This window comes from Balaenoptera borealis, assembly GCF_965194805.1.
Source record: "Balaenoptera borealis genome assembly, chromosome: 3".
Classification (NCBI taxonomy): Eukaryota; Metazoa; Chordata; class Mammalia; order Artiodactyla; family Balaenopteridae; genus Balaenoptera; species Balaenoptera borealis.
The window spans coordinates 2244268-2259657 of record NC_138866.1 but is presented as its reverse complement, the minus strand read 5'-3'; the positions used below and the strand labels follow the sequence as shown (position 1 = coordinate 2259657).

The 15390-nt window shown below is 46.9% G+C and overlaps 1 protein-coding gene across 3 annotated transcripts in view; it reads left to right on the top strand.

Moving 5' to 3' along the window:
• Positions 1 to 2432: 2432 nt before the first annotated feature.
• TRAF3 (TNF receptor associated factor 3) overlaps positions 2433 to 15390 on the top strand; it is a 116605-nt gene continuing 103647 nt past the window's right edge. For 2 of the 3 annotated variants that reach the window (XM_082387460.1, XM_082387458.1), the window contains exon 1: positions 2439 to 2730. The gene's annotated coding sequence lies outside the window, so the exon portion shown is untranslated. Of the gene's footprint in view, positions 2731 to 15390 lie in introns of all 3 variants that reach the window. The other variant, XM_082387459.1, reaches the window with a different exon arrangement.

The window sequence follows — 15390 nt, the reverse complement described above, 5'->3', positions numbered from 1 at the left end:
TCTGTGTGCACTTCTCCCAGAAATGCAGCAAACAGAACACGTAATGCTACATAAATTCCTGCGAGAAATTTCTTTGTCCAGAAATGGTGTCAGCTTGTTGTTACACGTTGCCATAGGGAACAGAGAGCTCTGCCTTTCAAATGCAGCGAGGAGAGCTGTGATTGGCTCTCCTCGCTGCCCATCACGGCTGCCCAGCGGCCGAAACTGCAGAGGACAGAACGCCCGCCCCCAAAGCCGTTGCCCTGTTTGGGGCAAACTTCTTTGTGCTGCTCCCCCTCCAATTCCCCAAGGCAGGGGATCCAGAACTGCTCGGACGGTTGGAGAAGAGAAAGAAGGTGGAGGAAGGGGAAGAAGAAAAGGAGCAGGTCCTCACTCCCCGGCAGAGGGCTCAGCCACGGCTTGTACCTGAATCTATTCATTCTGAATGCTGCTTGATACTGCTTTGGGAGAGGATAAAACGAGCTGTAGAAAACCCCTCTGACGGGTCTTTGAAACTTCTACCTTGTTGCTTATTTTAAAAGAACCAAGAATAGTCCAGCCTAGAGAATTTTTGGCAAACTCTGATTTTGGCAAAGTCTTAAAAAGATCCCAATATAGTGTGAGGCAGGAGGTGGGAGTGGGACCCGGCTGACAGTGTCCCAGGACTGTGGCCTGAGCAGGCCTGGGGACCTGGGAGGAGATGGGCAGATACACAGAGGCCTGGGAGCGGGGGGCGTGGGAAGCAGTGTGGACCCTGCCCTTTGAGGGCAGGGTCTTTACGGCTTCTGACAGGCAGGAAAGGACACCCAAGGCTCTGGAGTGGAAGCCACGGAGAGGGAAGGAAGGAGGCGCTCATCTGGTGACATAAGTTCGGGTCGGAGCCCAGGGGTCTGTGTGAGAGGGTTGGCTGGGGCTGGCCTGTCGCCCTGACATGGGTGCTGGGGGAACAACAGCCATCTTGGGTTCTCTGTCTGAACTCAGCTGTGCCCTTTCAGTGGCCCAAGCAGGGGCGCTGCTGTAGCCTGGGCGAGTCCCCACCTCTGTGGCTGGAGAACAAGTACCAGTCGGTCTGATGGGGCCAGAGCCGTGGACTGTCGAGGGTTCTGGAATGTACCACAGAGGAAGCCTCCAGAAGAGATGCTGGACTTCCTGCCTCTATTCAACAAGTCATTGGAGAAATATAAGGGAGCCTGGCTTAAGCTGGTCACACAGGTCTCAGTGCTGGTCTAGGGATCTTTATGAGCCTTCTTGAGCAGAGAAAAAGGAAACATCCATTCGTCTCCTCAGTGTTAGCTTGTAAACTCGTGCAGAGGTGGCCTTGCTCTTTGGCTGGCCTGGAGCCTCGCAGAGACAGGCCATCCATTGCGCCCCATCTTGCCAGGCCCAGCCGGACTGGACACCGTCTTAGAGGACCATGGGGAATCCTTCATGATTTGTGGGGCAGAGGGCCGAGGCCCCTGGAGAAATGAGTGCCCTGGCTCTGGAGGCTGCACACGCCCCTGAAGGCGTAGGGTCCAGGGAGGAGAGGGGTGCACGGGGCAGCAGGATCTCTGTCCTGGGGCCCCAGGCCAGCGGGGAGCTCTGGGAGCTTATGGCAAACTGGCCACACTCTTCGCATTTGACCAAGACACAACTTCCTGGGTGTGGGAGGACCCCAGGGAGCAAGGAAATGCCAACCAAACCAACGTTGAGACAGCTCCCCCCTTAGTGAAGGAGATCAGGGCCCAGACGTCCCGAGTCTCCTTCAGCTCCACCACCTGCTCGTGCGGAAGAGAGGGAACGAGTGTAGGAGCGAGTGTGTATGTGTGAGAGTGTGCCGTGTGCATGGGTGTGAGGGAGCATGGGTGTGTGAATGCGTGTACAAGTGTGAGAGCACGTGATCGTGTCTGTGACCAAGTGTGTCTCCGAGTGCGTGTGAACGTGTGTCTGTGAGAGTATTCATGTCTTGTGAGCATGCGTGTCTGAGTGTGAGGGACAGTGTGTAAGAACGCATGTTGGCTGTGTGTGTCTGAGCCTGTGTCTGTGAGTAGTTGTGTGAGACTGTGTTGAATGTGTGTCCATGTGCGTGTGAGCGAGGGTGGCTCCCTGCTGAACCGGGTGACGCCATCGCTCCCGACTGCGAGGGGACCTGCACCTCTCGGGCCCCCACGAGGCTCGCGTGGCTTTTCGACCCGGAAAGGGGTGGAGGCCCGGGACGAGGGCCGCGCGGAGCCGGGGGGCGGGAGAGCGCGCGGCGGCGGGGAGGCGCGGCGGGCGCCCGAGGCCGCCCCCGCCCGCGCCGTGGCGCCGTTGCTAAGGCCGGCCGACTGGCGCCGGGCGGGAGGGCTTAGCAACGGGCGGCGGGCGCGCGCGGGCCGGGCGGGGGCGCGCGGGGCCGCGGCGCGTGGGGCCGGCCGCGCTCGCGGGCTCCCGCAGCTCCCACGCGCGCGCGCGCGCGCGCGCGCGCGGGGCCTGGCGACGGGGGCGGGGCGGGCGCGCGCCGGGGCGCGCTCCAGCGGCCGGCGGGGATTTCCAGCGCGCGAGAGGAAGTGCCTGTGAGAGGGTGCGTGAGGGCGAGGGAGCGCGGCGCGGCGCGGCCGCCGCGTGCGCGAGCCGGGTTGCAGCCCAGCAGGGACTTTCCAGCCGGCGGCGGCGGCGGCCGCCGGCCCTTCCCCGCCCCCCGACATGGGGCTGCCCGGGGAGCAGGACGCTGCGGACCGCGGCGGAGGACGCGCCCGGCGCCCCTGAGCCGGCCGAGCGGCGCGGACGCGGGTAAGGGGCCCGGCGGGTGGCGGGCGGCGGGCGGCTCCATCCCCGGCGGCTCCATCCCGCGCCCTCGGCGGCGGGCGGGCCCGGGGCCGGTCGGCGCGGGGCCGGGGCGGCGCAGGCCCGGCGCCCGGCGGCGAGTGCCCGGTACGGCGCCGCCTCGCCCCAGCCCCAGCCCGGGCCCGCCCGCCCCCTGGACGCCTCAACTTCGGGAAACTTTGTCCTCCGGCCCGGCCGGGGCCCGCGGGCCGGGGCTCCCGCAGCTTTTCAGGAAACGGGGCGCCGAGGCCTCTTGGAAACGTGACCCCCCCTCGGGGTGGCGAGAAATCAGCATCTCCTGCGAGGCTGTGTGTTGCGGGGTGAGGAGCGGACCGATTCGGGTGTCTACATAGCCGAACGTGTTCACCCTGGGCTGGCTTAGTTTCTTTCTTTTTTTTTTTTTTTAAGCCATTATTTAAAAGTTTATACTGAGTCATTCCTCTGCAGATGAACCTCTGACTGATTCATAATCGGAGAGCTGCAGTGGCCTCGGAGGCAGGCGGGTACTGGGATCCAGTTTGGGGCGAAATGCACACATTCCGCCTTTGGTTAATTGCTCCTGCACACTTTGCCACGTTTTCACTGTCACCCCGTTGGGGACATCTATTTAATATTTAGGCCTGTAGAAAGAATTCCGTGTGGAAAAAAATTCTTTACCTTTCACTTGAAAACATAGCAGCAAAATGGAAATGGATGGTGTGTTGTGGACGTGCTTTGAAATTTAAGAAGCCTTCATATAATTGTCCATTTGAAGGAAGCAATTTTTTTTAACATCTGTATTGGAGTATAATTGCTTTACAGTGTTGTGTTTCTGCTTTATAACAAAGTGAATCAGCTATATGTGTACATATGTCCCCATAACCCCTCCCTCTTGCGTCTCCCTCCCACCCTCCCTATCCCACCCCTCTAGGTGGTCACAAAGCACCGAGCTGATCTCCCTGTGCTATGCGGCTGCTTCCCACTAGCTATCTATTTTACATTTGGTAGTGTATATATGTCCATGCCACTCTCTCACTACGTCCCAGCTTACCCTTCCCCCTCCCCGTGTCCTCAAGTCCATTCTCTACGTCTGCGTCTTTATTCCTGTCTGAAGGAAGCAATTTTATTTCATGTTTTTCGTATTAAGCCGTGAATCAGTTTTCAGAATGAGATGGGGAGTGTGTGTGTGTGTGTGTGTGTGTGTGTGTGTGTGTTATTTATTCATTTATTTTTGTGGAGTCATAAAGGCTGTATTGAGTAGCGTTGTCACCGCTTCTTAATTTACATTCACAGCATACAACTGAGGAGGAGCCATAATTTTTTTTTTTTTCCCCTAGCGTTTGCTGGTGAAGCTTTTGGAAATGTTGTGTTCTGTAATCTTGTATATGTCTATAAAATCCTTATCTAAAGAAATGACCAGGTGGACCATCAGTTGGTGCTAAAATCTTCTCCTTTCACATCTTTGAAAATGGCCTGTTTAAAAGACTGCATCCTATGTAGGATGTCTGGCAAAATAGTGTACGTTCGTTTTTCAATTGAAGGGAAATACTTGTGTTTTCACCGTGTGGTGACAATATGTATACTGAGAATTAGTCCAAGGTGAAAAATTCTTTGGCCAAAACAAAAATAAGCCTTATCAGTGTGAAAACTGTAAAATACATGAGATTGGAAATCCGGTGAGTAGGTGCTCAGGACAGAAACCCTGACAGACCTGGGATTCCCACATCACTAGTTAAAATCAGACCTTATCAGGGATGAGGTTTAAGATGTAAGGTGTCTCACCCAGACGCCATCTGTTCCAGCTGTCACAGTGCAGAAGCCGGGAAAGCAGAGAGCTGGCAGGGAGAATTCCAGCTTTTTTTTTTTTTTTTTTTTTTAAGACGTTCATGTGAATTTTTCTGTGAGGGGAAGAAGACCAATTATTTTCCTTGGATGCTATCCATTAATTTTGGAATTAATAAGATGGCCTCACTCCTTGTAAAGAAGGGTGTAAAGACATTCCACTGGAAACAGGCAATAGCAGCGGCCAGTTGTTTCTGTTAATACTATCAAAATATTCCTACTCTTGTTCGTGCCTTGAAGAGAGTCCTTCGTTTAACTGAAACATCTGAGCTGCTGCTTGCTGTTTTCCCCTGTGTTTGGGATTTTGATTCTGTAAACAGCCCTGCTAGAATCCCTTTAATTGTTCACTGTGCAAAGCAAGAAGGGCCTTGGGGGGTGGGGGGGGGGTGGGCGGTGTCAGGATAGATGTGCTAATAAGCTGAAGGATGAGAATGATTTATCAGTCTCTTAAAGTCCTTTTTATGATGTTAAAGCTGTACTTCAAGAAAAACTGTCACTGTGGTGTTGCAAGTCTAGGCTAGCGCAAGCAAACAAAGGAAATTGCGTTAAATTTGCCCATCTCTATTTTCTCATCTTTGTAGAGCAAGACTCTCCAAACAGCAAGTGATCTAACCTATTAAATGTTATGCAATAGCTGAGTTTCCTTGTAATGGTCAATTTAAGAACTATTAACTTAGCAGAGGAGACCTCTTATGGCCAAGGCCTCTGCATCAGTTCCATGGAATCAGGACCCTCCCTACATGCTTCTTTACAAGTGTTTATAGAGGAAGAAAAATTATTATTATTTTTTGCTGGGGGAGGAGAGTCATAATATTGACTTCAGATACAGAGAGAAACTGGGAAGAGAGCTACAAAGTGAGAAAGAAGGAGGTGAGGCCAGTGGATTTGGAAGACGACCAGGGAGAGGCAGCCGAGGCCTAAATGTGGAGATGATGCTTAGACTAGTTCTGGGCAGAAGGAACGAAGCCAGTGTGAGAGAGGGCCGGATGCCTGCGGGCAGGAGGGCAGTAGAGAGAGGTGAATGGGGATGGGGCATCTTGTGCCATAGCAGCAGGCTTTGGGTCCAAAGGAGCTCATGGAGGTAGAAGACAATGCAATTTTAAACAGAAAACATCCTATGTGCTTGTGTAATATCTATTATTCATAATTAACTAAAAAATACAAAATGACTTTCTCATTTTGGAGGGCCTTTACTAACTGTGGTCTGCACAGCACTCTTCTACACATAGTGAGGGGTGGGGGACTGACCAGTCTAGGAAGGAGAAGGTGAGATTTTTATCATTAAGCATCAAAACCTTTTGGGGGCCAGAATTGCTTGTCTGCCTGTGCAGACTCACTGGGGTGAGGCTGGCAGGTGGTGAGATGTCATAAATGCAGGTGACTGTGTTGGTTTTTGTCAACTCCGGAAATCAGGTGGGAATCTCTTGCTGAATTCTGTATTCTTCGAGATAAGTAGATCGTTAACTGGGATTTGGGAGTCTTTTTCTCATTTAATTTGATGTTGAATGTGCCTTGAGTTCCCATAATGTTCTAGTTACCGTGCTAAGTTGAGGGAGATACCGCACCTGCCTTTGAGGGCATGGTCTGCAGAAGTCCGGGGCATCTTGGCCCCTGTGCATGGTGAAGGAGATGCCAGAAACCAGTGGGTATTTGACTGAGGTAGCACCAGGACTGAAGCCTGTGCCAGGGAGGGTGAGGAAAAATGAAGATTTCACCACCCTGCCCTCAGGGAGCTGGCTGCGCAGCTAGAGAGTGAAGACCCACTAGGAAGAAGCTAGAAAAGTCATACAGTGTAGGCTGAAGTGAATTAGTGGGTTGTGCAGAGGACTGGAAGTATGATGGAGGTTCAGAAAAGGGAAGGACAGCTCCTGGCTGGCGGGGGTCGCCAGGGAAGGCTTCTGGGAAGTGGGCGTTGAGACCCAGTGTCGGGAAGGCAGGTGCCATGGGCCCACCCGGGGCCTCTTGCAGGGCCCTGAGAATGGCAAGAAGAGGATTTCTCCCCTCCTGGCTTTGTTGTGGTAGCGTGGCACCTGACGGTGTGCAGTCCTGTTGCTTCTTGCCAGTAGATACAGTCCTGGTGCTGCGACTGGTCAGTGGGTTTCCGGTTGTGATGTTTCCCGTGCTGTCCTCTGGCGCCTGCCAGGCCCTTTGTGACCGGGAGCTCAAGCGGGTCGGGCGGTCTGCCCCACGATGGGCCTGGTCTGCGGTGGGGAACAGAGCAGTGGGCCCCAACCTGGGCGGCAGCACTTTGCTGTCCCTGAGGTTTCTCCTTGTAGGTAGAAAGTCTCAAAAGGTGGTGGCGAGGGGAGGGGTGTAAATGTTAGAAAGCCCCTTCCCCCCAAATCTGCTGCTGTGTCATGCTGAAATGACCTAAATCTCTTTCATTCGCAAGAACTAAAAAAGTGCCCTGTAATTTCATTTCATGGTTTACTTTTTCCTAGCGTTTGCTCCATGCTGGTTTTTGACCATGTTTTTTTTTGGCCTCGACGAGCGAGGCTTGTGGGATCTTAGTTCCCTGACCAGGGATTGAACCCTGGGCCCTAGACAGTGAAAGCGCAGAGCCCTAACCACTGGACCGCCAGGGAATTCCCAACTCCGTGTTTTTTTAATGGAGGTTATTTGGTAACTTTTATGAGGCCATTCTACCAAGAAAGATATCATGCCTGCTGTTCTGATATCCTGATTTCCTTTCCAATTAAAACACTGATTCTATGGCAAAACCCAAAAGCATATTTGTTGGAAACTTCATTTCTTTAAGTGGAGAGAAAAGCTAAAATGACTAACTGATTGGGATAATGTCACCTTTAGGACAACAGTAGCATCAAAATACTAAAACATTAGTTTCCGGGAGTCATAATTATAGTGAAGGTTTTCAGAGACTAACTTCGTACCCTGGAAGGTTAATGTCCAATAGGAGGCCTGCATACACTTGAGGTGATGAGGTGCTGGTCAGGCCCCCACTCCCCCGCTAGGGCCTGGCACATGGTGGACTGACCCTCCATCCGTGTTTGTGTTCAGAATCTGCAAGTGTGGGAAGGAAGAGGGGTGTGACAGATGCCCGCACAGTGACTCCATGTGGTTTGGCATATGTGTCTGCAGGTGGGTGTGCCCTGGAGCTGCCCTCCCTTGACTGTGCCTCCGCTCCCCCCACCCCCCATGCCCTGTTCTGATGGTGCTTAGCTCCGTGGTTTGTTGCGTTAGGAGGCTTGTAAGATGGGAGGCTTCATTTGACATTTTAACTTTCCTGGGTGCATAGCCTGATGTTTGAAATGTTATTATAGGGTAAATTAAGTGTTTTGGTTTCAGGAGGCTTTTCTGTGTGAGAAAGGGCATGGCATGGTTTTAGTACAGTATGTGTCAAACCCTTGATAGGAGTCTAAGCCCATTAAAGTTTTATCTTAAAATTGAATAGGCTTTTACATTGTACTCAGTAATATGTCCCCCCCAGTTTTTGAGTGCATTCGATTCTCCAAAAGATGCATTGTGTTCGTCCTTGGCTTCCCTAGGATCTGTGAGGGGTCCCCTGGCATTCCTACCATGTGTCCTTGGGGCTGTCCGCCCCCTCACTTGAGAAGTGTGGGCATGGTGGAAGGCACCAGCTTTAAAGATCTGAATCCCAGTCCTGCGCTCTGTACACACCAGCAGAACAACCCTGGGCAGGCTGCTGGGCCTCTCTGAGTTGGTTTATCCATCTGTAAAATGGGATGAATAGCACCATGCACAGACTTGCTTCTTATGAATGAAATGGACAAGAAAGCCTTCTACTGATGTCAATTTTCATAGTAATAGAGGGCTGAGATGTAATGGAGTAAGAGCGTTAAGATCTTAGAATATAAACATAACGTGTCAGATCTCGGTGGGGACTGTAGAGATTTTCTAGTTGAGTTCCCTCATTTTATATGGGAGGCAGCTGAGGCTCAGAGTGTTTGTGTAAGTAACTCTCCCAAGTCAGATCATTATCTGGCAAAGCAGGGACTATTCGCCCAGAGTAGTGTTTTTTTGGGGTTTTTTTTTTTCCCCTTGCAGCCTTCATATTTCCAAGATTGGCCCCAGGGAAGCTGCTTGGCCTCTAATTCCAACTTGGGATAATTGAAAATTATTTAATCAACACGCATTTTTTTTGAGAACTTACCCAGGAGCTATGCCAGTTGCCAAAGCTAAAAAGTAAAGTAAGATGCTGTATGATCACTATCCTCAAGGAGCTTCTGTGAGATGAGTAAGCCAGAAGAACCATTTGGTTACAGCACAGTGTGGTGGGTGCCATGATGGTAGGACAGAGGCGCTGTGGGAGCGCGGAGGTGTTTTCCAAGGGAGGGTGCATGTGAGCAGAAGGAAGGAGCACGTCAGAGGGCCTGTGGGCCTGCAGAGGCTGCCCGTGGGCCTGCAGAGGCTGCCTGTGGCTGCCGTTCAGGGGACAGGGCTCAGGAGAAGGGAACAGCCTGGCTGCCTTTGGGTGCCGCCTTTGTGCCAGCCTAACTTTTGAGGGGAGAATCATCCCCATTTTACAGATGAGGAAAAGGAAGAGCATCGAGCCTGTTGGACTCTTTTACAGAGTTCGTGTTTTCATCACTGTGCTCTGTGGTCAGTTTAAGCTGAATTACAATCCGGTTTTAGATTTTGTTCTTATTCTAGACTTTTTAGTTTTGCTTTCAGATTCTAGATGTTTTAGTTTTGCTGCTATGTAGTGCTTTTTAAAAGACACTGTGTATTTTTCCAGCATATATTTTTCATGCGGCCTTTCCTTTCCTCCAACATCTGTTTTGCCTGTATCGACTTACTTTTCCAGGTGGGACTCCATTCCTTCTCTGTTTTGAGTTATTTTCTTAGAGCAGCAACATTACATTCCACATCCTTTAATAAGTTCAGTTAAGGCGTTCTTCATCCTGTGGTTCTCGCCGAGGAAAGGTCCCAAACTTGATTTACTAATGTGTTTTCTTTCCCCTTTCTCTCTCTTAATTTACATTTAAACCGGTAGTCTAGTAATAATGATAGAATTTAGTCATTATATTTTTACAGGGTTTTACAAATATTAGCTCGTTAGTGGTGAACAAGTCCCGGAGGCCTGGTCACTCTGTAGAGAGCTGGTTACAACCAGCATAGGCAGCTTTCCACCCATTCATCTGGAATTTAATTATAACTGTGGATTGCTTATGGGAATATGAGTTAAAGGCAATGAAGCCTTCTCCACAATTAGCAGGGAAATGATGTCATTGGCTATTTTGGAGAAGATTTTACGTGGCTCTTCTGCTAGAACCACTGTAAAGTTCTGAACACGGAACCATGAAGGGTCGTGATGGCTGGACTGAGGTGAGGGGGCTTGTTTCATAGCCATCTGTACCTGCTCCAGGGAGGGCTGTGAGTAAGGGGACACAGCTGGACACTGAGGCCTCAAGGTCAGGTTCCTAGAGTGATAGAGGATAGATTTTCTTTGTTCTTACACCCGGTTAGACCTTTTGGGGTCAAGGCAGTGGCATGGGAGAGAGAGCAAGGGCCTCAAGTTTCTGGAGAAGCCTGCCCTGCCTTCTCCAGGTTGAGGGATGTTCTGGTGCATCTTCGGTGTGTCTCTAGTGTTGAGATGACGAGCTTCTTAAGGACAGGGTCACTTCATCGTATTTTCACAGTCTGGCTTAAGATGTGCTTAGGCCATCTTAGATTAGACGAATTTATGTATGAAAAGAGTATGGGTCTGAAGTCAGACCTGATTTGTATTCTGGTCCTCCCTTTAGCTAACTATGATAGTAAGTTCTTTATCCTTTCTGAGCCTCAGTTTCCTCATCTATGAAAAGGTAGTTGTGAGGACCGAAAGCGAGAATGTGAGTGAATGTGAGAACCTAGCATAGCATGAGTGGTAATTCCTTTCCCTCTTTCCTTTCCTGAGCGATTCCCTAAAGGGAGAACATGCCTTGTTAGCAAAGTGAATGATGGGCTCTCTTGGAAGTATGGCCTGGCCCTGGATGACAAGTAGGGGTAGAAGAAGTGCATTATTGGACTGTCAAGAAATTATTTGTAACAAAGAATAAAATATCTGGAAACTAAAAATCACCGTATATTTGCAAAAAAAGGAATAAATGTCTATAGATAGGCCCTCACTTTTTTAGAAAAGCAAATTTTACATATGATGATTTTTGATAAATTAAAAATTACATTTTAGTACATTTTTTCCATTATTTAGCAGAATAATATTCTTAAATTCATTCCAATCTCTGTTCAAATGTCACCTCTTCCAGGAGGTTTTCCCTGAACACCCTAGTTAAAATAGCCCACGCTGTCACTCTCTAGTCTCTTAACCTTGCTTTCTTAATTCATAGCAGAAAATTTTTTTTCAACAGCTTAACCCAGTTACCAGGAGACTGCCTGGAGTATGTTGGATACTCAGGCATTCGTATGACTCAATCAATCAATAAACTACAGTCCAACCAGATTTTCTTTTATTGAGGCAAAATTCACATAATGTTCAGTTAACTATTTTAAAGTGTATAGTTCAGTGGTATGTAGTGTATTCATAATTTTGTGCAACCACCAGCTCGCTCTAGTTTCAAAACTTTTTCATTACCCTGTAAAAAAATATGTACCCAATTAAGTAATCATTCCCCATCCCCCCTTTCTTCTAATCTGATAATCTCTAATCTGCATTCTGTTGCTATAGATTTGCTTGTTCTGAGTATATCATATAAAAGGAATCATACAGTCCGTGACCTTTTGTGTCTAGCTTCTTTCACTTAGCATAATGTTTTTGAGGTACATCCAAGTTGTAGCGTGTATCAGTAGTTTGTTCCTTTTTGTGGCCGAATAATATTCCATTGTTCGTATATATCACAATTTATTTATCCGTTCATCCACTGTTGGACATTTGGATCATTTTTACCTTTTGGCTATTATGAATAATGTTTACAAGTTTGTATGTAGACACAGTGTTTTCATTTCTCTTGGGTGATATACCTAGGAGTGGAATTGCTGGGTCATATGGTCATTCTGTGTCTAACTTGTTCCCACCTGCAATGTACTAGGGTTCCAATTTCTGCACATCTTTGCCAACATTTATTTTGTTTTGTTTTGTCTTGATTAAAGCTATTTTAGTGGATATAAAATGGTATCTCATTGTCGTTTGGTATTTCCTTAGCGACCGACCAATGATATTGAACATTGTTTCATTGTACATCTTTTTTGGAACAATGCCCCTTCAAGTCCTTTGCCCATGTTTTAGTTGGGTTGTTTGTCTTTTTGTTGTTGAGTTGTAAGAGTTCTCTATATATTTTGGGTATTAAACCTTTAATAGATACACGACTGACAAATATTTTTTCCCATTCTGTAGGTTGTTTTTTCACATTCTTGATAGTGTCCTTTGATGCACAAAAGTTTTTAATTTTGTTGTTGTTGTTGTTCCTTGTGCTTTTGGTATCAAACTTGAGAATCCATTGCCAAACCCAAGGTCATGAAGATTTACCCCTATATTTTATAGTTTAAGCTCTTACATTTAGATCTTTGGTCCATTTTGAGTTAATTTTTGTATTTGGAATGAGGTAGGAGTCCCACTTCATTCTTTTGCATTTGGTTATTCATTTGTCCCAGCACCATTTGTTGAAGAGACTATTCTTTCCCCGTTGGATGGTATTGGCACCTTTGTTGGAAATAAATTAGCCGTGGGTGTTTGAATTTATTTCTGGACTCTCAATTCTATTCCATTGGTCTATATGCCTGTCCTTCTGCCAGTAGCACACTGTTTTGATTATCGTAGCTTTGTAGAAAGTTTTGATGTAGTAAGTTTGAGAAGTGTGAGTCTTCCAGCTTTATTTTTCTTTTTCAGTATTGCTTTGGCTACTTGGCACCGCTTGTAGCTCCATATTAATTTGAGGATCAGTTTTTCTCTTTCTGTAAAAAGGTCATTGGAATTTTGACAGGGATTGCATTGACTCTGCTTTGGGGAATTGCCACGTAGTATTAAGTCTTCCAATTCATGACTATGGGATGTGTTTCTATTTATTTACACCTTTAATTTCTTTTTTTAAAAATAAATAAATTAATTAATTTTTGGCTGCGTTGGGTCTTCATTGCTGCGCGTGGGCTTTCTCTAGTTGTGGCAAGTGGGGGCTACTCTTCGTTGTGGTGCACGGGCTTCTCATTGCGGTGGCTTCTCTTGTTGTGGAGCACGGGCTCTAGGCACGTGGGCTTCAGTAGTTGTGGTTCACAGGCTCAGTAGTTGTGGCTCGCGGGCTCTAGAGCGCAGACTCAGTAGTTGTGGCACATGGGTTTAGTTGCTCTGTGGCATGTGGGATCTTCCCAGACCAGGGCTCGAACCCATGTCCCCTGCATTGGCAGACGGATTCTAAACCACTGTGCCGCCAGGGAAGTCCAACACCTTTAATTTCTTTCAGCAAGATTTTTTAGGTTCAGTATATAAATTTTTTATCTCCTTGGTTAAAATTATACCTCGGTATTTTATTCTTTTGGATGCTATTATAAACGGAATTGTTTCCTTAATTTTCTTTTTGAATTGTTCATTGCTGGTGTTTAAAAACACAACTGATTTTTGTGTGTTGATCATATACCCTGCAATCTTGCTGAATTTAGTTATTACCTCTATTAGTTTTCCCTGGGATTTTCTATATATAGAATCATGTCATCGGCAAATAAAGATAGTATGTTTCTTTCTTTCCAATGTTGGTGCCTTTTATTTCTTTTTCTTGCCTAATTGCTCTGGCTAGGACTTCTACTGCAGTGTTGAATAGCAGTGGTGAAAGCAGACATCTTTGTCTTGTTCCTAATCTTAGGGGAAAACTTTTCAGTGTGGTTATGAAGTTATGTATGGCTTTAAAAAAATAAATGACCTTTGTCATGTTAAGGAAGTTCCCTTAAATTCCTGGTTTACTGATTGTTTTGTGATGAAAGGTTGTTGAATTTTGTCAGATGCTTTCTGTGTGTCTATTGATATGATCATGTGTTTTTTTTCCCCCTTCTATTAATGTGGTGTGTTTCATTAATTTATTTTTGTATGTTGAACCTCCCTTGCTTTCCTGGGTTATATCTCACTTAGTCGTGGCGCAGAGTCCTTTTAATGTGTTGTTGGATTTGGTTTGCTATTTTGTTGAGAATTTTTGCATCTATGTTCATATGGGATATTGGTCTTTAGTTTTCCTTTCTTGTATCTTTGTTTGGCTTTGGTATCAAGGTACCAACTGCATTTTGACTATACATTGTGTTTCTTCAGAATTTTGAAACCTATCCTCAGCAGTGTATAGAAAATTCTAGGAGGTTTTTGAAGCAGACAGGACAACTCTTCAGTGATGATCATACCACATACCTCCTTGCTTTCTTACATGAGGCTGCCCCAATGGCTAATAGCTAGGAAAATCCTGGCTGACATTACCACCATAACTCTGTGTCCACCAGTGGAGAATGGAGGAAGGGGTTCTATTCCTGATGCCAGTGCTGGAGCTTCTGTCATTTCCCGAAAAAGCCACAGATTGTTCCAGATAATGAGTGCTGAGTAACAAACCATCCTAAGCATCTGTGACCTAAAACAGTAATTTGTTATTAGATAGTATGGTTCTGTGGGTTGGTCAGGCAGGGCTCAGCTGGGTGATTCTTCTGCTGTATGTGGTATTAACTGAGGGCACTCACTGGTATTTATCTGGCCTCTGGTCTGGTCTGGAGGATCCAAAATGGCTATACTCACATGCTTGGATGATTGGAAGGCCAGGCTTAGTGGTTCCTCACTTTCCACGTAGTGTCAGGGCGTCATCATGTGGCCTCTCTGCTCGGGTGGTTGGACTTCCTACATGTCAGCTGAAGACTCCTAGAGTGATTGCTCTAGGAGAGGAAGTGGGACTGACAAATCGGTGTAGCATTACTCTTTTTTTTTCTTTAATATTTATTTATTTGGTTGTGCTGGGTCTTAGTTGCAGCAGGCAGGCTCCTTAGTTGTGGCATGCATGTGGGATCTAGTTCCCGACCAGGGATCAAACCCGGGCCCCCTGCATTGGGAGCACAGAGTCTTATCCACTACACCACCAAGGGAAGTCCCAGTGTAGCATTACTCTTGCTGTGTTCTGTTAATCGAAGAACTCACAGATTACTCCCAGATTAAGCAGAGGGGACATAGAGCCTACCTCTTGTTAAGAGGAGTGTCAAGGAATCTGTGACTGTCTTTAATCCACTACATGTATGGTGGTTAGATTCCGCAGTGCTGTCAGCAATATACATATTGTATATACTTTTTAAGAGAAGCTGTTGTGGGCTAAAATGGAATCCCCAACTGTTGTGTGTTACCCATTTTCTGTGAGAAAGTGCATTCTGTATTCTGAACCAAGAATTCATGAATAAACTTTTGGAATATACCCATTCATAAAATGGTAATTGCCTGTATAAAATGTGTGCTTTATTTAATCAGGCAGGCATCCTTGATCATCTATTTGCCAGGAGTTTTTCAAGTGTAACTTTGAGTCCATAAATTTTCCCTTCCTATTAGTTCATTTAAAAAATTATTTGAAAACTTCACTTTCATTTTGAAGAGTATTGTAATTCTCTCTGTTCTTAAAGTTTCATTGAGAATATATTAGTAAGCTTATATATCCTAAATTTCCTTTTTTCACCCTAGATCATTCTAGTAAATCCCCTACAGATGTAATACAATAAAGTTGGAGCTGTTTGTGTATAAAAGGGTGGGATAATTTGACAGCATGTGCAGACGTGTGTATGCACTGGTTCAACTGGAAATCTCATTTTCTGTAAATCTGCCTTCTCTGCCTATCTCAGCGGATTGTTGCAACACTATTTGAGTGGGAGCAAATGTGATGAGGTCAGAGGGGA